At 39.0% G+C, this 24,251-nt stretch overlaps 1 pseudogene; it reads right to left on the bottom strand.

The window, feature by feature from the left end:
- LOC104661628 overlaps positions 1–22,333 on the bottom strand; it is a 71,483-nt pseudogene extending 49,150 nt beyond the window's left edge.
- Between the last annotated feature and the right edge of the window lie 1,918 nt (positions 22,334–24,251).

Below are 24,251 nucleotides of genomic sequence, written 5' to 3'. Positions count from 1 at the left end.
TAATTGTAACTCAGAAATGCGTTGTCACTTGGCTGCTTAGTCTCTATTATTGTACAACTTGAAGGCAGGTTGATTAATTCCTGTTGTGGGGTTTGAGTGCTGGATTCCAACTTTTGAAGCTTTTTTCTAATGTCAGGAGCTGACTGGGTGAAAAAATGCATATTGAGAATAAGACAGCCTTCAGGCCCTTCAGTGTCTAAGGCTGTAAAGTGTCTCAGGGTTGCTGCCAAAAAAGCCATGAACTGGGTTGGATTTTCATCTTTACCTTGGGTAGTTTCTTTAATTTTGTCATAATTAACAGCTTTGTATGCTGCCTTTTTAAGCCCTTCAACTAGGCAGGAAATCATGTAATCTCATCTAGCTATATCTGGGGAACTTGCCTGATATTCCATCGGGGATCCTCTCAGGGAACTGCCCTGATACCTTCTTGAAGGACCTTTGTGAAGGTCCGGCTCATGACGCCGGCAGGTGGGCTAGAGAAAAAACTCTTTCTCATTCATCTGGGGAGAGGGTAGAAGTTAGGATGACATTTAAGTCACTCTAGGTTAAATTGTAGGACTGAGTTAAATATTGGAATTCTTGTATATATTTGGTGGGGTCTGACGAGGAGGAGTCTAAGCATTGATTAATTTGAGAAACGTCTGATAGAGAAAATGGTACATGCACTCTGACAATGCCTTCAGCCCCAGTCACCTCTTGAAGAGGAAATTTTCGGGCAGGTGGGGAAGTATTTGCCACAGAATGAAATTGTAAACCAGACTGGGTATGGGGAGGGGAGGTGACAGAAGGGTTATAAGGTGGAGGAGCGGAGGCTGAGGAAGAATTGGGACTTGATTCAGCCTGTTGAGGAGTGGCCTGGGGAAGGGGAGAGAGGTCAGAGGGGTCTGCACAAAAGGAGGATTCAGAAGACTCAGTGGCATTTGGGGTTGGGACTGAAGGGACAGGCAGGAGGGAAAGAAGAAAGATTTGGGATGACTTGCATTGGGAACAGAGATTAGGGAAGGAAAAAAGTGTAAAACATGCCTGGACATAAGGCACCTCAGACCATTTGCCCATTTTATAACAGAAATTATCTAGATATTGTAGAATGGATAAATCAAAACTGCCTTTTTCTGGCCATTTAGAGCCATTATCAAGTTTGTATTGGGGCCAAGTGGTGTTGCAGAAGAAAATAAGATGCTAGGTTTTAGGTCAGGTGAGAGTTGAAGAGGTTTTAAGTTTTTAAGAATACAGGCTAAGGGGGAAGAAGGAGGAATGGAGGGCAGAAGGTTGCCCATAGTAAAAAGGTAAATTTAGAGAAAATAGGGGTAGAGACACGGAGAAAAAAGGGGGGGTAGCACTTGCTACTGAGGTGGAGGATCAAGGCAGGCATCTCTGCAGTGATCGAACACCTCTGGAATGCGGGTGAATAATCAGGCAGGCGTCTCCGCAGTGATTAGACACCAAGGGAAAACTATCTTCCTGAGTCCGTGACCAGCACCAGAGTTTTGGATCCATGGAAAAAACGCATTTCCGCTGCCTCTACCACAAAGGAAAAGGAAATGAAAGGAAGGGAGGGATTGAAGGGGGTGCCAAAATTGAAAGAAGAAAGAGGTTGAGAGATAGCGAGAGAGATTGGAGAAGAGAATAAAAAGAGGCTGCTTACCCGATTCAAAATTGGTGAGGTGTTTCTTGGGCTGGTGTGAGAACCCAAACTCATAGGTGGATTTTCTCATAGAGCAAAGAGCAGGAGGACAGGGGATTAATCTCCCCGATCCGAGTCATGGCACCAAATGTCAAGCACGTCCATGTGAAGAGACCAACAAACAGGCTTTGTGTGAGCAATAAAGCTATTTATTCACTTGGGTGCAAGTGAGCTGAGTCCTAAAAGAGAGTCAGCGAAGGGAGATGGGGAAGGCGTTGCTTTATAGGAGTTGGGTAGGTAATGGAAAATTACAGTAAAAGGTGATTACCTATTATTAGCAGGGAAGGGGCTCACAAGACACATGATAGGGAAATCATAAGACTCATTGTCCAGAAGACGAATGTCACAAAGTTGATTGATCAGCTAAGGTAGGGCAAGGACAAGTCACAATGGTAAAATGTTATAATTTTGGTTAATCAGTTAAGGCAGGAACTGGCCGTTTTACTTCTTTGTGGTGTTTTGGCTGCTCCAGACTTCTTGGCTCCTGGAGGCCACCTGGATGTGTATGTGCAGGTCACAGAAGTTATAATGGCTGAGGTTCAGCTCAGAGGCCTGACACCTGTACTTAAGTTAAAGAGTTTAGTTTCAGAGTTTTGATCATGTAATGCCTAATAAGGAAACTGGGAAGAAGCACAGTTAAACAGAAGTCATGGATTTTTCAGCTTCTATTGTTTCAGGTGCCACAGAAAATCAGCAGATCCGTGACACACCACAGGCAGCAAGGCAGTTTGTGTTAGGCAGGCAACCAGAGACAGACAACAAGACCCAGAGCCACAGACAGGAATAGGTAGAGAGCAAGGAGCTCACGAGAAGAGCCAGAGGCATTTTAGAAGCAAGTGTGAGCATGATGGGGAGAAACAGTACATCATGACAAAATAGGCAAATTGGAAGCCCTGCAGGGTCAACCAAATAGTCTATTTTTCAGAAACCTAAAAGGGGAAAGGGTGGGCAGAGGCTGGAGAGTGAGGGGATAGTGGCAGAGACTGAAAACCAAAAGCAGAACAGGAACAAATTAAAAACGGAGAATGCAGTTGCATTGCGTCAGAATCAAGTGGACTTTGGCAGCTAAGGCAGCTCGCTGCTCCAGCTTCAGCTGTTCTTCTTCCCCTGCTGCCACGTGAATCGGGCCCAGGGGCTTACAGTATTGGCCATGGAAACAGCTGGCTAAGTGCAGAGTTTTGAGAGGTCGAGGCGGGGCTGAAAACAGTTCCTGCAAAGAGAGTATGTTTTGCTTCTAAAGGAAATGAGAAATGTGTTAAATGAGGTATTTGAATATGAATGAGTTATTTGAGTATTTAAATACCGAAAAGAAAAATCACTCAATAGCAAACATGCCTAAGCATAAAAAGATTTAATAGAAATCAAGCACACACTTCAGCAAATGAGTTAATAAACCACATAGCTAAACATGCATGATATTTTTAATTTATGCCTCAGTCTAGAAGCTTCCCAATCATCTCCCACTCTTTTTAAAAGGCAGAGAGCTGTTTAACAACCCTTCAGTGTTCAGGCGGCAAACAGGCTCTCAACTATTAATGGCAAAGCTGCCAGAAGCCAGACATACCTGGGAACAGATGAAAGGTTTTGTTTGTTCACCTTGAATGTTACACTAGTTCCCACTCAGGACCTCTGAGCACATTACTGGAAATTTTTAAGACACAGTTACTGGTGTGAAGAGGTTTCTGAAAACATACAAAGCACACATTCAACAAGAAAGCCCACCTGAAAATCCTGCGAGGGCAAAACTGAATTGAAACATTACAGCATGCGTGTTCTTTTTCAAAGACCAATGAAAGTTCAAAGATTCAGAAACTTTCCTGAAAATTATAGAAACATTATGGCAAATAAGGTTTCACCTTGTATGCCAAATACAACTGATTCGTACTTGCCTCCTGAAGCTCTGCATACCTGATCAAATTAGTGATGTCTGCCATAGCCTAGAGAAGAGTGAAGATACCATTGTTTAAGTCTTTCCTGCTTTGTGTCTCAGGCCATTTGGGCATACTACTTTTTATCCTAGAGGTTGCAAACTGGCACCTCATGAGCTGCATTCACACTTAAGAGATGCCTTGTTTGGTCCTCACAGTATTTTTAAAAATCAATTACCAATATTTCAAAATGAAAAAAATCACATATTTAAAAGGCATTTGCCTTTATCTTAAAAGTGTAAATTTCTAGCAATTTTAGACTCATCTTTCCAAATAGTAATTGTCATTTGAAGCTGAGTGGTGGTTGCCTCCATTAGGTGGGGTATCTTCTCTTAAATTTGACTTCTTTCCCTCACCTGTAGGCCTCTGTAGGATTTGCATTAGTGAACCCCTGCTCTATTCCTCCTTGTTACTGTTACCCAAACAGTAACAGTACCTTGTTACTGTTACTTCCCGCTCCTCTACATTAATAAAGACATTGAGGTTCACTGTTTTTCAACATCAATTCTGTCATTAACCAGAATGACTTTGACTCCTTGGCCTCACAGTTGCTGGATATGCTCCACTTCAATAATGTCTCACCTCCACTTTGGCAACTCACTCTTCAGCAACAAAAATGTTCTACTTTCAAAATTGTAAATTCCACTATCCTAGTTTTATGTTTTTGTTTTGTTTCATCATATTAATACAGCTGTCTCTACCTTTATTGACAATAAATCTACTATTACTTCTCAACAAAGTGTTTAGTCTTTTTTCCTTTTCCGTACTTTCTGAATTTATCAGCCCCTTTCGGGGTCTACTTTGTTCTTATGGCTCATTATGCACTTCCTCCCTTGAAATGATTTTTATTTATTTTGTTCCTTTGTCCTTCCTTCACACCTCCTCACCAAACCTCATTCCTGGATCAATCCAATCATTCAGCTTCTCCAGGGTGATGGACACTGCTGGTTAAGAGTATGCTACAAATTCATCAACTCTAGTTTCACTGAGCCTGATGTCCTTAAATATCACCCTCTCCTATTCCTCCAGTGGTTACTTCAAAGAATTATCACTTTCTTCAAACAATACAATGTACCTTTTCTTGCCTTACTTTCAGGGGCAATGTTCCTTTCTAAACTATGAAAAACATCAAGGCCATGAGATGACAGAAGTTCCTCAGCTTGCTCCTACACCACTAACAAACTTACTTAAATTTCCATGCATTCTTGCTTAATCTTTTGGTGGGACAAATGTCCCTTCTCCAGCCAAGACTAAGTCTTCCCACCTAAGCACACTTGATATTGCCCAGCCCATCCTCCTGTCCCTGAGCCTTGAATTTGTTTCATCACCCATATCCCATCTCTCATATCTCCAATATTTTTCTGTGCTTGCTTGCTTTTTCCTCTCAAAATATGAACATGCTCAAGTCTCTTCCATAGAAAATCAATCTTCCCTCAACCTCAAGTACTGGCTACAATCTTATTTACTGCCACTCTCACTGACAAATTGCTTGAAGAGCAGTCTACACTCCCCCTGTCCACTTCCCTGGATTCCAGTGACTCCTCTGTCTACTGATTTGTAACGTATATCATTACCTCTTTATTGAAACTTTTTGTAAGGTTATGACCTCCACATTTCTAAATTTAGCAATCATTGTTTACCTTTATCTTGCTTGATGGCTGTAACATTTGCCCAATGTTAAAAGTTTCCTATGACTCCAAACTCTCTTCCCTAGCCACCCTGATTTATATCCTATCCTTATGGCTGTCTTTTTTTGACACAAGTGTCTCAGCATGTTGCTCAGGCTGGTCTTGAATGCCTGGACTCAAGCAATCCTCCCACCTCAGCCTCCTATGCAGCTAGGATTACAAGCATGTGCCACAACACCTGGCTATGGCTGTGTCTTTAGCCACTTTTCAAAACATTGCTTTTAAGTCACTTTTCAAAACATTGCTTTTGCCTACCAACTAAATGTTATTATTACCCAGGACTCCAAACTCAACTCTATGCTATTCTCATATTATACATTCTCCCTTGTAATCCCATGCACTTACATAAAACTTCAACTACAGACAGTCCTTGACTTACAATGGTTCAACTTTACAATGGTGCCAAAGTGATACACATTCAGTAGAAACCATACTTTGAGTACCCATACAACCATTCTGTTTTTCACTTCCAGAACAATATTCAATACATTACATGAGATACTCAACACTTCATTAGAAAATAGGCTTTATGTTAGATGATTTTGCCCAACTGTAGGCTAATCTAAGTGTTCTGAGCACATTTCAGGTAGGCTAAGCTAAGCTATGATATTTGGTAGATTAGAAGTATTAAATGTATTTTTGACTTATATTTTCAACTTATGATGCATTGACTTAGACATAACCCCATCATAAGTCAGGGAGCATCTGCATTACCCCCAGGCCTCTCTCTCAAGCTTAAAACCCTCATATCCAAGTGTGTACAGGATGTGCCTATTTGGATAATCTAAAGACAATGTGAATTCCACACATCTCAGACTGAATTCACCCTCCCAATTCTATGATTTCCCTCTTCATTAATAACATGAACATCTACCCTGACTCAAGCCAGAGATTTATGAGATATTCTGAGGTCCATCTCCCTCTTCCTCAGCCAAGTCCTATAATTCCAGATCTTAAATGTAAGAAGTACAAAAAAGAAAAGATTGAAGACATTACCTTTTCAATAAAATAAACAAGATCACTTCATGAGATCATGTCACAGTTTGGCCCTGGGCAATCCATTCTCCCACAGAGATCCCACTTAAAATTTCTGAAGTGCAAATCTGACCATATCACTTCTCTTCAATGACTATCTATTGATTTCACAATAAAAGTAAAAGATAACTTTAGCATACAGGTCCTTAACAACACTGCCAGGTTCATTTCCTGCTTCTCCACTATTTGCCTTCTATATGCCCTACAAAATGAACTGCCTGCATTTTCCTGAATATGTCACACCATTTCATTCTGTACTTTTATTCATGCTGCTTCTTCTACCTGGAATTATTCCACATTTTTAATCTTTTTTCATTTCCTTAACTGCTTAGCTCTTAATCTTTAAGACTTAACTTAAACATGAACTCTTCCAGGAAGCTTTCCCTGACTCTCCTTTTTCAGTACCCCCAGTAATCTACATATATCTTTATCATAATGTTAATCACACTAACTTATGAATATTAATGTATTTGTATGACTCTTCTATCAGGGCAAAGTTCCAAAGGCCAAACTTGATTGATTGATATTTCTTTCTGTATTCCTAATGTCTAATACATTTTTAGTACATGGCAGATGCTTAATTAATATTTGATAAATCAAATAATGAAAAAACAAATTAATGAAAAGTGAATTAGAGAATAGGAAAGACAAAAATTCAAGTTGCTGTAATTTCTTTTTCATGCTAACCTAACTCATGTTTTAATTAGAGGTTTTATTTCATGTATGTGCCTAGGGGAGGTAATTGAGGATTTATAAGAATTCATACTGCTAGTCACCTTTGTGCTACTTTATCATGAATAAGTTAGACTATAATTTGCATAATTGAAGTGCTACCTTAATAGATGCTGGTGAGTCCTTGTAGGACAACTAGACTCCATTGTGTCACCAAGGGTTTCTCTTTCATTTGTCACGTCTCTACCATCTTAAAAAGTATGTCTGTACAAACTGCCCCAGCCACGATGTCTCTGGGACTCTGTCTTCTACCACAGCTCTGCCTGCCTTGCCTCATCTTGCCCATACATGCTGCTGTTTACAACTGCTACTTTAGTAAAATCAGCCAACCGGGCTCCTTTAGCAAGGCGAGAAAAGTTTCCCAGAAGAGCAAAATAATTGTTAAATCACAAGCTTTGCACATTAAAACTGCTTCTAACTCACTCAAAGCTTCCTTTTGTGCTTGGAACAAATTTTAATAGTTGTGATTCTGCTCCTTTTGCTACACACTCCCACCATACCCCACCTCCAAAATCAACACCTTCTTGCCAATGAATAGCCTAATTCAGACTTCTCCTTTCCTTTTCAATGGATGGGTCTGGAGGTACACTCTGCTGCCTTCCTGCCTATTCCAAGGCTGACATACCCTGCCCAATTATGCTTTATCTCTTACCACCTTCCCCATATGAGAATATGGTGTGTGTTTAGGGAGGGAAACTTGTCAGTATTATCCAGCCAGTAATGCTTGTATAAAAGGGGCCCTAGACCATCCATCTAAGCTATTCCTTGCAGCACAGGTGAGCCTCACAGGCCTACAGCAGGCACAAGCTATATGTTGCACACTGACAAAAATGTAGTCTAAAGGAAGGGGTGGAGGACAGGGTAACTAGAGGGTGGTTAACAGATACAAAAGTACAGCTAGATAGGACAAATACATTCTAGTGCTCTATAGCACTATGGGGTGACTATACTAAACAACAATGTATTGTAGACTTTCAAATATCTAGAAAAGTGGATTTTTAATACACTCAACACAAAGAAATGCCCTTCGGATGTTCTAGCTTATCATTTCTGCATTGTCTTGGATATGGCCTGTCTCCTTCCTTCACTTATTTATATGTTCCTAAATGTAACACAAGTGATGTTCAGAAGGTGTTGTTCTCTGTTTAAAAAAAAGTTGGCATCCTGATGCCAAAATAGTAATATCTACTATTTCCATACCTCACATGAACACTTTTGCCAGTATGTTTTAACACTAGTATGTTCCACCTGACTTCCCTTCACAATCTTTGGTTAGACCACATTGTGTTGATGTAGTTTTACTCTGGATTATTTAATGCCTCACGGTTTCAAGAGTTGCATCTTAGCAAAAATTTCCTCTTAACATAACATTATTAATATAAATATACTTTGGTCTTTTTTTATATATAACAGGGTGTCACTCTATTGCCCTGGCTAGTCTTGAACTCCTGACCTTAAGCACTCCTCTTATCTTGACCTTCCAACGTGCTAGGATTACAGGCATATGCCACCACACCTGGCCTATTTTGGTCTTTTTAAACACATCAAATTAATTACTCTAGTGATCATGAAATTTTTCTTTTTTGCATTTTCATATCTCTTTTCTTCCAAAAATTTTTAATCTTTTCTCAGATATTATTTATCCCCATGAGTCTTCAGAATTCTCAAATATCACCAGTTTCTTCACAAAGCCAATCAATTACACTGATGTTATAGGGGAAAATAAGTATTTGTAAATATTTTCTCAAATGTTCCTAAAAATCTTTAGATCTAGATAACTCCATGCAACCTATGAAAGCCTAATGCTTTTCATGTTAAATTTGGCTAAGCTACAACCAAATCACCAAGCTTGCTAATGAAATTTTCTGTGACTGGATCAAGTAAGAGAGTTTAAATCTTAATACAAAGGAAATTATCATAATTAGTTCCTTTTTTAACAATTTGATGTGATAAGTTTAAATCTAAACAGAAAAAAATAAAATGAGTTCTGAAACTCTCCCATTTTCTGTTTCTTCATCTAATAAAAATCACATCTCCTCTTCAGGCATAAATAACTGACATAGCTTCCTAAGTCAGTCATCTGGCCCCCAGGTCTACCTCAGCAGAGGTATGTGCTTTTCACAGTTCCAGTTTCTGGAACTGTGTCTGTGCATTGGCTGAACTGTGTCAGCAGAGGAAAGGTATAGGATAGGGATACTCCTAAGCTGTTCTACATCAACCAAGACCACTGGATGTTGCTCAGGACTTCATCAGTACCTTATTGCCTTTCTGAGTGGCAAATTAAAATGAATAGAAGGACATCCCCACAGCCATGGTCTCCATTCTATCTCCTGCTGCTGAGAGATTATTATTGCCTTTATCTGGTATGTTTGGCATGCGGACTGAGATTCGACAAGCTATTTCCTGAGTGCTGATGACCAACTTCAGTTGAGTGTGTCAAATATTTTATGAGTTATCTGTTGTCTATTTATTTCAAGAATCACTAAGAAAATAAAATACTCTCCCTCTCATTTCTTTTATGATAATAAGATGCTTGACTGGGTGAGCAAATTTAAATTATTTAAAAACAATGAAAGAGTAATTTAGCCACTCTTAATAAATGTTGGCTTCCAAGACTCAGTCACATCATACAGAATCAATCTGGAGTAGGATACATTTGAATGGATCCAAAGAAAATGGTGCATAATTTAACCCTGAGTTCATTTCTGTGGTGCTAAAAACCAAGAATTGCATAAAGCATTAATCAAGAGAGATATTTCTCTCTAGACAATTATTAATACAAGCACTTCTAGAGAAGCACTAAGAACACGTGCCACCTTCCTAATATCCTGGGAAAGAGGCTAGAACCCCTTCTGAGAAGGGTGGAGCCAGAGCAAAGAAAAATGGGGCTGGGCCCTGAACTCAGCCACCAAATGTAGGGGCAGGATATAATGCTCCCAGAAAAATAAAAAGAAAATGAAATAGTCATCTTAGGGGCTATGAGTCTGGAATAAATTCTACTCTGTCCCCAACACTCCACCTCCATGCACATCCAGGTTAAATTGAACAGTTGGAAATCAAGTCCAATCTGAAGAATAAATGATGTCATTAACTGTGCCCTATAGAAATATAGAAAGGGGCACTAATGACTGGTAATCTTGCATATCTTGGGGGAGACTTAGGGATCCACACCTGTTACAGGCATTCCCAGATGATCCAGATGCAGGTCCAAAGGCCATGTTTTAAGTAGCATTACCCCAGAGTATAATAAAACCATCATAATAATAGAACCCAAGAGCTGGAAGGCCCCAAGAAACTATGTCACTTCCAGCAGCCAAAGCCATACAAAAAATGATAAGGGCCACCGTGAGGAAGTAGTGAACTACTTACTTATCACTGAAGGTAGGTCAGCAAAAACTCAGTAATTACTTATCAGGAATATTATAGCAGAATTCCATATAGCACATAGAGAGATTAAACTAGATGATCTTTAAGAAAATTTCAAGTCCAAGATTATATTATCTCTGTATCTGGAAATGAACAGAAACCTCATTTGTGACAAATGTTTTATCTCGAAGGAATTTTTCATAACTGTTTATCTTTACAGAAAGATAATCCCAATATCAAGAATATTTATCCCTGTTTATTACATCAAAGCTATCCTAGAATATTTAGTCTTACTAAGAGAACCAGAAATTAAAATAATATGGTTCTCTCTCTTCAAAAGTCACATTTGAATACTGGTCTCTTTAGGTATGGTACTTTAATTGTTGAAAACAATTAAAATAGCTGTAGTTGCTTGTCTCTATGTATAATCCAGTATCATTATAAAATTTAAATGGAAATAAGAATATAAAAAAAGAAAATCACCAGAAGTTTTACATGAAATACCAGTGTTATTATTATACTAATGATTTAAATGAATTTTAGATATATGTATATATACAATTTTATGCAAATCAAACTATGTTATACATCGCATCTTTGCTTGGGACAACTTTCCTTTTTTTTATGTTTTTAGAGGTGGATTGGTGAAAATATACCCTGTTTTCTCCATTCCTAACCACTACCACCAAAACAAAGAAAAATAGTGAACTACTGGTCATTCTTTCATAAATTTCTCCTGGTTCACGTTATCATAGGCAAATGAGCATACACATATATATATTTGTGTTTACAAAATGTGTTATAAATGTTATCATTTTATAATCTATTCTCTATTTTTAAAACTCTCATGACTTCCTCTTGGAAATATGTCTAAGTAAACTGCCATAAATTTAGATTGCTGTTTTTATAACAGCTTTATATCTCATATGTATGAATGTGCCATACGTTTTTCAATATTTCTCCTGTTAAAGGGATTTAAGGATGTTTCCAATATTTTGTCATTACAAACTATAAAATAATTCGCATACTTTTTAATCTACTATTTGTTACTCAAATTTTTTTCTACTTGATGCATTTTCAGAAGTATGTTTAACAAGTTAAATTATGTTATTTTAACCAAATTATTATACTAGAGAGTTTAGAAAATAGTATTTCCACCAGCAATGTATAAATCCACGTCTATCTCTGACAGCAGTAAAAGTTAACTTAATTTTATTATTTTCTAAAGTGTAAGATTAGAAGTATTATTTTACTTCATTTTGCATTTCCTGGACAACTAAAGTAGCTTAGCATCTTTGCATTGATTTGTTGACCATTTTGATTTCCTATTTCATTATTTGCTTATTCATATCCTTTTTTCTTTTATTTATTGTACTTTCTTGTTATCATTTTAAAAATGTATAGCAAATTAGAGCTATTAATAATTTTTTCATAAACATTGCAACATTTTTCCTATTTAATATAAGCCCTCTAATTTTGATCTAACTGTAGATTAATTTTAATCTAACTTTAGGTTTAGATTACTTCCCAGTTTTAACTTTTTTAAAAAGTTCTCTATGTAACACATAGAAAGAGGTGATGAAATATTACACATGCAACTTCAATTGCTTAAATAACTTTGTTTTCCCTGAATTGTTCAGCACTCTTAGTTACTGAATCTTGAGCACCACATGAAGCCAATAGCCTCATAGTCAACAAAAAATATTTTCAACCTTGAACATATTTTCCCTTGTTCCTTTCCACTGTGGCTGTATATTACATTTATCTTTTTTTTACATGCCCTCATGCAAACACACACTCTCTCATTCTAAAGATCACAATTTGTTTCCAGCCTTCAACTCCCCAAAACAAGAAACAGCCCAAATGCCACTCAACAATACAATGGATAAATTTGTTGTAATATATTTAAACAACGGAATGCTATGTACGAGTAAAAATGAGCAAACTGTAGCTACACATAAAAACATGGATGAAACTGATAGCCCAATAATGACTGAGACAATCCAGACACAAAAGATGTATAGAATGTAAGATTCAACTCATTGAACATTAAAATCTGAACAAAATAAAGTGAAAAGAAAGAAAATGAGAAAGAAAAAAATCTCATTCCCAGAAGTAGAAATATAATATTAAGATATGTTCCAACTTATCAGATCATGGATGTGATGTTAAAAAAGAAAAAACATGATTTAATGTGAACTAAAGTAATACCAAATGTTCTGAGAAACAAAATCCCGTGCTGAGAGTCTGGAAAGAGGCCAGAGGGAAGAAATTACTATGTGACTCAGTGTAAGGCAAAGGAAGTTGTAAGAAGTTAGAGAAAATGAAGAGAGTCAAAGATAGACTTCTATCAGCACCAGCTAATATAACTAGAGAGAGCAAGAGAAGAAAAGCTACTATGGAATATTTATGACCTACATGTGACAGTTTTTAAGTTCTTGATACCTGTCCTCCCCAGCATTTATCATGAAAAGGAAGTTAGAAAACAGGATGGCAATGATATACAGAACGAGTAGAGATGGAAGGAGGTGGGAATAACACTGGCCCACAGTGGGAATCACTAATGAAGATAATCCATATACAATATTTGTTAGGAGACAGACTGCAGCACAACACTCAAAATTAATCATTCAGTAAATTATGTATGCATAAAAATAGATGTAACTTAGCACAAGATTCCTGGGTGCCATGACTGTTGCCACAGTGGTTAATCTCTACCTATTGCCTACAGTGGTGGAATAAAGGAAAGTGGTTGAAAACTAGCATTTACAGAACACTACCTGTATTCTGGGGCTTCTACTTTGACAGGCAATTTAATCCACCCAACAGCCCAATGAAATAAAGTAGTATCCTTATCACATTTTTAACTATGAGAAAACTCTCAGAGACACAAAATTAGTAAGTAGCAGAGACATAATCTGAACCCACAATGCTTATTCTAAAACCAACGTTCCTTCCACCATATTATGTGGTGCCTCTCACATTTAATGTGCACATTAATATCATTTGAGTTTTTGAAAATTATCATTACCCAAGCCCCACTCCCAGAGATTCTGATTCAACTATCTAGTTTCAGGGGGATGGAAAAAATGAGATAGACATAAATATATGTTTAATAATATATAGTGAAAAATTTATGAAACAATTGCATAGTTGTATGAATCTGTGGTCCACTTCTTTTTCTTGCTACATAGTATTTTAATTGTGTAAATAGACCCCAATATATTTAAACATTCACCAGTTGTTGCAGAGTTGGGTGGTTTTCACTTAGAAACAAATATGAATATAACTCTCAATAAAATTCATATACATAGTCTTTTGACGGACAGAAGTTTTCATTTCTTGGCTTTAAATAATGCATTATCAAGGAGGGCAATGAAGCCCTCAGGGGTATAAAAATTGGTACTTGAGAAATAAAAAAAAACTTAGATGTCACAATGATTCATGTTCCTCCAAAAGGCTACAATACATAAACAGCATAAAGAGGTATATAGTACAGTATAATTGAAGTATTTAAATTTCATGAGGGGCAGACATAATAAGAAAAACATGTATAGAAAGGATCTGGATGCTGGGGTTGGGAAGTAAGGTGATACTAAAAAAGAAACAATGCTGAAAAATACTGTTTTATAACTAGGAGTAAAATTGCAGTTTTTATATATGTTCATCTTTAACATGTACTGCAAAAAAATCTTCCAGAATGCTTATGTTTTAAATGAACCAGAGATAATTCTAATGTATATCAAGAATGAGGACTACTGCACTCTACCATGCTGTTCACAATAAGCAGAACAAGTAGTATCACCAGTTTGTGGGTTGACAAGGTCCTGTCTTCCTGCCTCCCATATTTCTTGCTCAGCACCATAACCTCTAACCAGCAGTCTCTTCTCCAGGCTTTGGAATTAATTCTGCCAAGAGAATATAAAGAGCTCTAGGTGATTTCATCAGGAAATCAATATCAGGTCATCCTAAACACAAATTTTAACTCTGACTCTGTGCCCCAGTTTTTAACAGCAGCTCCAAGTTTTTCTATAGTTTTTCTCTATTCATCTTTGGTACACATATTGCTGAATCCAAGTTTTTCATGTCAACAACCTGCCTTTACTATACTTTGTTTTCTATCACTGCCTGTAATGAATACCACACTCATAGAAGCTTAGCTAAGGAAAGAACAAAATAAAAACATCCTCCAAAAATGTGCATATTTTTAAGGATAAACATAACAAGTAATAATATTTTTTCTTTTTTTGTATTTTTAATTTTTGTGTATACATAGTAGTTGTATATATTTATGGGATAATGCATGAGATTTTTGATACAGGCATGCAAAGTGAAATAAGCATATCATGAAAAATGTGGTATTCATCCCCTCAAACTTTTATCTTTTGAGTTACAAACAATTTAATTACACTCAAGTTCTTTTTAAATGCACAATTAAATTATTATTGACAACAGTCACCCTGTTGTACACAAACTAGAAAATGTAGAAGAAATGGATATATTCCTGCACACATACAACCTCCCAAGACTGAACCAGGAAAAAATTGAATGCCTGAACAGAACAATAACAAGTTATAAAATTGAGGCAGTAATAAATAGCCTACAAACCAACCAAAAACATAAAAACCAAGGACCAAACAGATTCACAGCTGAATTATACCACATGTACAAGGAAGATCTTGTACCTTTCCTACTGAAACTATTCCAAAGAAATGAGGAGGAGGGACTCCTCCCAAATTCATTCTGTGAGGCCAGCATCGTCCAGATACCAAAACCTGGAAGAGAGAAAACAATTAAAGAAAACTTCAGGCCAATATCCTTGATGAACATCAATTGAAAAGTTCTCAACAAAATACTGGCAAACCAAATCCAGCAACACATCCAAAAGCTTATCCACCAAGATAAAGTAGGCTTCATCCCCAGGATGCAAGTTTGGTCCAATATACACAAATTAATAAATGTGATTCATCACAAACAAAACTAAATACAAAAACCACATGATTATCTCAATAGATGCAGAAAAGGGTTCAATAAAATTCAACATCCCTTCATGTTAAAAACTCTCAATAAACTAGGTGTTGAAGGAATACACCTCAAGATAACAAAAGCCATCTGTGTCAAACCCACAGCCAACATCATAATGAATGGGCAAAAGCTGGAAGAATTCTCCTTAAAAACTTGCACAATATAAGGATGCCTTCTCTCACCACTCCTATTCAACATAGTATTGGAAGTCCTGGCCAGGGTAATCAGGCAAGAGAAAGAAAGGCACTCAAATAGACATTCAAATAGGAAGAGAGGATGTCAAACTATTCCTGTTGGCAAATGACATCATTCTATATCTAGAAAGACCCATCATCTCAGCCCAAAAGCTTAAGCTGATAAGCAACTTCAGCAATGTCTCAGGATACAAAATCAATATGTAAAACTCACTAGCATTCCTATACACCAACAACAGTCAAGTCAAGGCCAAATCACAAAACAACACCCATTCACAATTGCCACAAAAAGAATAAAATACCTAGGAATACAGCTAAATAGCAAGGTGAGAGATCTTTACAAAGAGAACTACAAATCACTACTCAAAGAAATCAGAGATGACACAAACAAATGGAAAAACATTCCATGCTCATGGATAGGACAAATCAATATTGTGAAAATGTCCATAGTGTCCAGAGTAATTTACAGATTCAGTGCTACTCCCATTGTACAATTGCTGACATTCTTCACAGAACTAGAAAATAAAAACTATTTTAAAATTCATGTGGAACCCAAAAAGAGCTATTTTAAAATCATATGGAACCAAAAACAGCTTGAATAGCCAAGACAATCCTAAGCAAAAAGAACAAAGTTCTACCCGACTTCAAACTATTCTACAAAAAATAACAAATGCTGAAGAGGTTGTAAAGAAAAAGGAATGCTAATACACTGTTGGTGGCAGGGTAAATTAGTTCAACTATTGTGGAAGACAGTGTTGCAATTCATCAAAGACCTAAAGTCAGAAATACTATTCAACCCAGCAATCTCACTACTGGGTATATAGCCAAACGAATTTAAATCATTCTGCTATAAAGATACATACATATGTATTCACAATAGCAAAGACATGGAGTAAACCTAATTGCCCATCAATAATAGACCAGATAAAGAAAATGTGATACATATACACCATGGAATACTATGCAGCCATGAAATATGAGATTATATCCTTTGCAGGGACATGGATGGAGCTGGAGGCTATTATCATTAGCAAACTAACACAGAAACAGAAAACCAAATACCGCATGTTCTCACTTATAAGTGGGAACTAAATGATGAGAACACATGAACACATAAAGGGGAACAACACACACACTGGGGCCTATGAGAGGGTGGAGAATGAGAAGGGGGAGAAGATCAGGAAAAATAACTAATGGGTAATAGGCTTAATACCTGGGTGATGAAATAATCTGCACAACAAAACCCCATGACTCACGTTTACCTATGTAACAAACTTGCACGTGTACCCCTGAACTTAAAATAAAAGTTAAAAAAAAAAAAGAATGTTGAATGTTGACCCCAATGTCTTCTGGCTTGAAGGATTTCCACTGAGAGGTCTGCTGTTAGTCTGATAGCCGTCCCTCTGTAGGTGACCTGGCCTTTTTGTCTAGCTGCATTTAATATTTTATCTTTCATTTTGACCTTGGAGAATCTGATGATTACTGTTTTGGAGATAATCTTTCTGTGAAGTATTTTGTGTGGGTTCTCTGCATTTCCTGAATGTAAATTTTGGCCTCTCTAGCTAGGTTGGGGAAGTTCTCATGGATGATATCCTGAAACATTTTTTCCAAGTTGCTTACACTCTCCCCATCTCTTTCAGAGACACCAAGGAGTTGTAGATTTGATCTCTTTACATAATCACATATTTCTCTGAGGTTTTGTTTATTCCATTTTGTTCTTTTTTCTTTACTCTTGTCTGACCATCTTATTTCAGAAAGCCAGTCTTCAAGGTCTCAGATTCTTCTGCTTGGTCTATTCAGTTATTCATACTTGTGATTGCATTATAAAATTCTTGTAGTGTGTTTTTCAGCTCTATCAGGTTGGTTACATTCTTTTCTATAATGGCTATTTTGTCTGTCAGCTCCTGCATCATTTATTGTGATTCTTAGCTTCCTTGGGTTGAGTTTCAACATACTTCTGCATCTCAATGATCTTTATTCCTTTCCATATTCTGAATTCTATTTCTGTCATTTTAGTCACCTCAGCCAGGTTTAGAACACTTGCTAGAGAGGTAGTGTAGTCATTTGGAGGAAAGAAGGCACTCTGGCCTTTTGAGTCATCAGGTTTCTGGCACTGGTTTTTTGTCATCTTTGTGGATGTATGCTATTTCAATCTTTGAAGTTGCTTACCTTTGGGCATTTTTTTTTAAATTTTATTCTATTTGATGACTTTGAGGGTTTGGTTGTGGTATAAAGTGGATTCAGTCAACTGGCTTCGTTTCTCAGGGGGGTCAATGCTCAGCTCTCAATTTCTGGACTGACTGCTGTAACTCTGAGGGGCTTGTATTGGGCTCCAACTTCATTCTCTGTCTCCTCAAGGTTAAGAATCCACTCCATTTGGAGGACCAAGGTGCTTCCGAACCACTACACTTCAGTGAGTAGTGTCAGGAAAAATATTTTGTAGTGAGATGACAACAGTATCTGTCTTCGTTCACTCACGCCAGCAGCAGCAACAACACAGCAGGTTCCACGTTACTCAGTTGCCACAGGGTGCTATCAGGTGCCTGCCTGCCTGCCTCCATGAAGGCATTCACCACAGTGGTAGAGGTAAGCCAGTTCAAGGGGGCAGGGATAAGGGGTCTACTGGAGACTGTGCTTGTGGTCACACTGGAGGTGGTGCTGACAAAGGGGGCAGGGAATTAGTGGGTGGAGGTCTTTGTGCATTCTCTGTGTGCTGCAGGCAGGGGTAGTCGCTCAGGGTGGGTAAGGGTCCGCTGTTTTCTGTTCCTAGTTTCACTCCTGCAGCAGTGTTGGTGCAAGAGTGGGGTGCTGTCAGATGTGGGACTGGTTGGCTCTGTTCTCACCAAACTCTGCCTGCAATGGTAGTTGGCAGGGGGAGGCAGAATAAACTGCACACCTGACACAGCAGTGGCAAAGTAATGTGGGGGGTTGCCATGGGCCCTGGGGGAAGCTCTAGTGTGGGAAGGGAAGGAGTGGGCTGGCGTGTGACTCTGAGGGCCACCCTACTGGAGCCCTCCACCAGCCAAGCATGATTCACCAGTCCAGAAGCCATGATACGGGCTCCCAGGGCACTTGAGACTGCCCTGCAAGCAGGTGCTGCCAGGCTTGGGCACTGGGAGAGGCCAGTAGACCAAGGTTTGCTCATGTAAAATCAGCCCCTTCTGATGAGCAAGACAACCCTGCAGAGTTCAGGCCCAAAAGGTTCCCTAGGGCTAAATCTCCTATGGCAGCAAGTCAAGTCTAAGAGAATGGCCATCCCTGGCAATGCTCCACTACAGATACTCCTGCACCAAACCATTTGGGTTCCACATCAGCTGGCTTTCTACCCCTACCACTTCCCTAAGCAGCTCTTCTTGCAAACTCAAGTGTCCATGGTGGTAAAAGGGTTTCCCTCAGCCGGGGTTCCAGAGGCCAGTGGTGAGAGCGAGTTGTCCCTTGCCAGTTCAACTCACCCATTCCCCTATAGTCATTGAGGGCCAGGAATGAGTCCTGGTGCACAGTAGCCCTGTGCAGGGTTCCCAGATTTCTCCCTCTTCAGCCCACCTTCCGCATCTTCCCTTTGTCCACTCTAGGTGCCTTCCTTCTAAAGATATGTTAGAAATGCACCAGTCATCTCTGTCCTTCATAGCAACTGTTCCACCTGGTTATGTCTAGTTGGCCATCTTGCTTGATCCTCTTTATCCTTTTGAATAAACTTTCTACCCCTAGCTTTTTCTCTACCTCCTCTTTGAAACCAATAACTTTTAGACTTGACCTTTTGAGGCTGTTTTCTACATTCTGTAGGTGTGCTTTATTGCTTTTCATTCCTTTTTCTTTTGTTTCCTCTGACCGTGTATTTCCAAATAGCATGTCTTCAAGCTCACTAATTCTTTCTTCTGCTTGATTAATTCTGCAATTAAAGGGCTCATGCATGGGGCGCAGTGGTGCATGCCTGTAGTCTCAGCTACTTGGGAGGCTGAGGCAGAAGGATTGCTTGAGACCAAGAGTTCTAGGCTATAGTGTGCTATGCTGATCAGGTGTACGTGCTAAGCTCGCCATCAGTATGGTGACCTCCCAGGAGTGGGGGGCCACCAGGTTGCCTAATGATGGGTGAACTGGTCCAGGTCAGAAATGGAGCAAGTCAAAACTACCATGCTGATCAGTAGTGGAATCATGCCTGTAAATAGCCACTGCACTCCTGCCTGGGCAAATGTAGCGAGACCCCACCTCTAAAAAATAAAGGACTCTGATGCATTCTTCAGTATGCCAATTACATTTTTCACCTCCAGAACTTTCACTTGATTCTAACTTTTTCAATCTCTTTGTTAAATTATTCTGATAGGATTCCGAATTCTGTGTTATCTTGAATTTCTTTGAGTTTGTTGAACACAGTTATTTGGAGTTCTCTGTCTGAACGTTCCCATATCTCTGTTTCTCCAGGATTGGTCCCTGGTGCATTATTTAGTCCATTTGATGAGGTCATGTTTTCCTGGATGGTATTGATGCTAGTTGACATTCTTTGGTGTCTGAGTATGGGAGAATTATTTATTTATTTCAGTATTCACTGTCTGGGCTTATTTGTACCTGTCCTTCCTAGCAAGACTTTCCAGACATTTGAAAGGACCTGAGTGTTGTGATCTAAGTTCTACCTTCTTTAGGGAGTACCCCAAGCTCAGTAACACTGTGGTTCTTGCAGATTCGTGGAGGTACCACCTTGATGGTCATGGACCAAATCAAGGAGAATTATCTGGATTACCAGGCAGTGACTCTTGTTTTCTCTCTTTCCTTTCTCCCAAACAAACAGAATTTCTCTCTCTGTTCTGAGCCACCTAAAGCTGGAGGCAGTGTTATACAAGCACCTCCATAGCCACCACCACTATGACTATGCTGGGTCAGACCTGAAGTCAGCACAGCGCTGGGTCTTGCCCAAGGCCTGCTGTAACCACTCCCTGGCTACTGCCTATATTTTCTCAAGGCCCTGGGGCTCCACAATCAGCAGGTGGTAAAGCCAGTCAGGCCTGTGTCCTTCCCTTTGGGGAAGAGATATCCACCAGACCCTAGGTGGGTCCAGAGGTGCTGTTCATGAGTCAGAAACTAGAGTCAAAACCTTAAAAGTCTAATTGGTGTTCTATTAAATGTATTATATTGCAGCTGAGCTGACACTTAAACCACAAGATGCAGCCTTTTCCACACTTCCCTTCCCTTTCCAGTGACAGACGGTCCTCAACCATAGCCATCACCAGCCCAGGTCACATGGAGTACTGCCAGACAACCAGCCAATGTTCCCTTAAGCCCCAAGGGCTTTCAAGTCAGCATGTGGTGAATGCTGCCTGTCCTGGGACTCACCTTTCAGGTCAGTAGGCTCCCTTCTGGCCCAGATCATGTCCAGAAATGCCATCGAAGAATCATGTCCTGGAATAAGGGACCCCCAAGAACTAACCGTACTCTGCCCAACTTTGGCCATGCTAGTACCTAAGCTGCAAGACAAGGTGCCCTTTACTTTTCCCTCTGCTTTTCTCAAGAAAAATGAGTTTTGCTCCATAGCCACCTCAGCTGGTAATGTGTTGAGTCTCACCTCAAGCCAGTAAGTCTCAGAGGGTCACCAGGGCCCACAATGTAGTACCCAAATATAGTTGCTGGTTTTTCAGGGTCCAAGGACTCTTTAGTTAGCAGGTGATGAATGCTGCCAGGACTGGGTCCTTTTCTTCAAGGCAGTAGGCTCCCTTCTGGTTCAGATGTGCCTAGAAATGTCATCTGGAAGCTGTGGCCTAGAGTGGGAGCCTCATAACTTTGTCCAGTGCCCTATTCTACTGTGGCTAAGCTGGTATCCAAGATGCAAGACAGAGTCTTCCCCCACTCTTCCCTCTCTTTTAGTCATGTGGAAGAAAGAGGTCTCTTTTGGAGCTATGAAGCTGTGTGGCCTGGAGTTAGAGGAGCTGTGATGCCAGCACTTCCTTGGCTGCCCCAGCTGGTGTCCCAGTGTGTCAAATGCCCTATCGAGTTCGCTGTCTCTGAGCCCAATTTAGCACTAGGTCTCACCTAAGAGTTGCAGTTTTTATAGCCTAGACTGCCTTTCAAATCTACTTGAGGACACAGAGCACTGTAGCCCTCTATGGTTAGGTTTGCAGGCACTCAAGTTCAGACCACTGGGATATGTGATTCCCCTCTGGCTATGACTGGTTTAAATACTCCCTCCATTAACAGATTTCACCTGAGTTTGGCTTGGTTTTCCTTTCTGCTCTAACAGGACAGCACCAAATTCAATGCCACACAATTGCTGTGTTTTCTCTCCCCCAGAACTCAGAGATGTTTTATATACCACGCCGCTGCTGCTGGGGATGGGGGGTGGGGAAGGGTAGCCTCAGAGATTCAGGACTGTTTTTTCTATCTCTTCAGTGCATCTTTTAGTGATATAGAGTTAAAACCAGGTACTATGAGTGCTCACCTGATATTTGGGTTTTATGCAGGTGTTTTTACTGTGTAGATGGTTGTTAATTTGGTGTCCTTGCTGGTGGTGGGGTAGTATAATTGGCAGAGCCTTCTATTCTACCATCTTGCTCCACCTCCTGAGAACTCAAATATATTTTTAAGATGATATGTTGACGTAATTATTTTGGCTGAGACACAGAGAAGCTAGTCAACGTAGTCAAAGAGTTTTGTCTTATTTTTTAACCTGCTTACCTCCCTATGAGCCAATACCATGTCCACTCATATACCAGTCCACCCTTTTGTACCCTCCCTCTGTACTTTCTGCCTTCCAAGCTGGGCTTATTTTTATCACTGGAAGCTGAGTCTGTCCTCTAGTATGGCCCCATTACAGATATCTCACCTAACTGCAGTTAAACTTTTATGGGCCCCAAGGTGTCTTATCAGTAAAAAGAGCAAAGGCTCCTTGTACCTTCCTGAGAGCAGTTTTATTTCATGAAGTGATATACCCAAACTGAATTATAATTTATATTTTTAATTTGAAAGTTATGAATGTTTCTTTTTGGCTTTCTGATGCTCTTTATTTTCTACACATGGCTACATTTAGATGATCAAATTATACACTCAATTAGGGGTAAAATCATTTTACAATTATAAAATCCTTATTTAAATAAAAAGAATTATTCATTGTTTTTCTGGGTTTTTTTTTTTGAATATTGCTAAAATCAGACAGGTGTTGAAGTTAAACAGCATTTTTTGGGTAGTAACTGGGAAAACCAAATCTTCATTTACTACTGGCTGTCTCACTAAATCCAGGCTCAACCACCAACAGCAATAATTTTGTACATTTGTGTTTGTGTGTGTGTATGTGTGTCTGCATTTATGTGTGTCTCTGTGTGTGTAAATCTGTATTTATACATGTGTGTGTCTGTCTGGGTGTGTGTGGGTACTGAGTAGGTGATCTGTGTAGCTCAAGTAGTCAGATAGCACTTCCATTGTTATAAGTTTAGCAGGACTATAGCTAGAGTATAGTAATTTAGCATCTCTGGTGCCTAATCAACATATGAAAAAATGTTAACTTTGTTAGCTTCTATTATATCCTCAGACACAGATTAATCCTCTCAACCATACCTAGACTCTCAGAGCCTCTGAACTAAGTAAAAGGACAGCAATTCCTTTAAAAGAAAATATTGGTTCAGAGTTTGAAGAATGGAAAAACAAGTCTACTATTTTTAAAAATTGCACTTATTTTCAGTTGAGTAAAAGTGAATCGTGGTCTCCCTCTGGTGTCCAAAACGGGGGTAGCTGAAAGATTACCTTAAGTTTTTTTTTTCTTTCTTTTCAGCAAGCTGACTTTAAATATTAAAATTCTATTCATCTTTGTTAAGTACACAAAAAAATACACAAAACATGGCATATGTATATATCTCTTTGTGTATATATGACCAGACCATAACACACTGCTTGGAGCAGGATCAAAATACAAACAAATTATGGGTGCTATAATTTGGATACCAGCTGATTATACACTAAAATAGTTTTTAGCAGAGCACAAGGAGTTCAATAAAATATTAAGTTCTGGGTATTGAACAATTCTGTGTATGGTAAACTAGTGTCTGAAAGAAGAGGTAATTTAATTTTTTTGGAGTTGGACTAAATCTAATAAATTTACACTGATGGATGAGCATCTGTGAAATGTCTAAAATCAGATTATACTACAGATTTTCTTTGGTTTTTACTGTCTCCATTAGGTGCTTTCCATTGGACAGTGTTTTCCTCTCTATATTGTCTTAAAAGTTATAATTCTTTTAATGTTCTATAGTTTTTTTTTTTTAATTATACTTTAAGTTCTAGGGTACATGTGCATAACGTGCAGGTTTGTTACATATGTATATTTGTGCCATGTTGGTGTGCTGCACCCATCAACTCGTCAGCACCCATCAATTCATCATTTATATCATGTGTAACTCCCCAATGCAATCCCTCCCTCCTCCCCCCTCCCCATGATAGGCCCCAGTGTGTGATGTTCCCCTTCCCGAGTCCAAGTGATCTCATTGTTCAGTTCCCACCTATGAGTGAGAACATGCGGTGTTTGGTTTTCTCTTCTTGTGACAGTTTGCTAAGAATGATGGTTTCCAGCTGCATCCATGTCCCTACAAAGGACACAAACTCATCCTTTTTCATGGCTGCATAG

Source organism: Rhinopithecus roxellana, chromosome 7 (assembly GCF_007565055.1).
Source record: "Rhinopithecus roxellana isolate Shanxi Qingling chromosome 7, ASM756505v1, whole genome shotgun sequence".
Taxonomy (NCBI): Eukaryota; Metazoa; Chordata; class Mammalia; order Primates; family Cercopithecidae; genus Rhinopithecus; species Rhinopithecus roxellana.
This window is presented reverse-complemented; position numbering and strand designations above follow the sequence as displayed.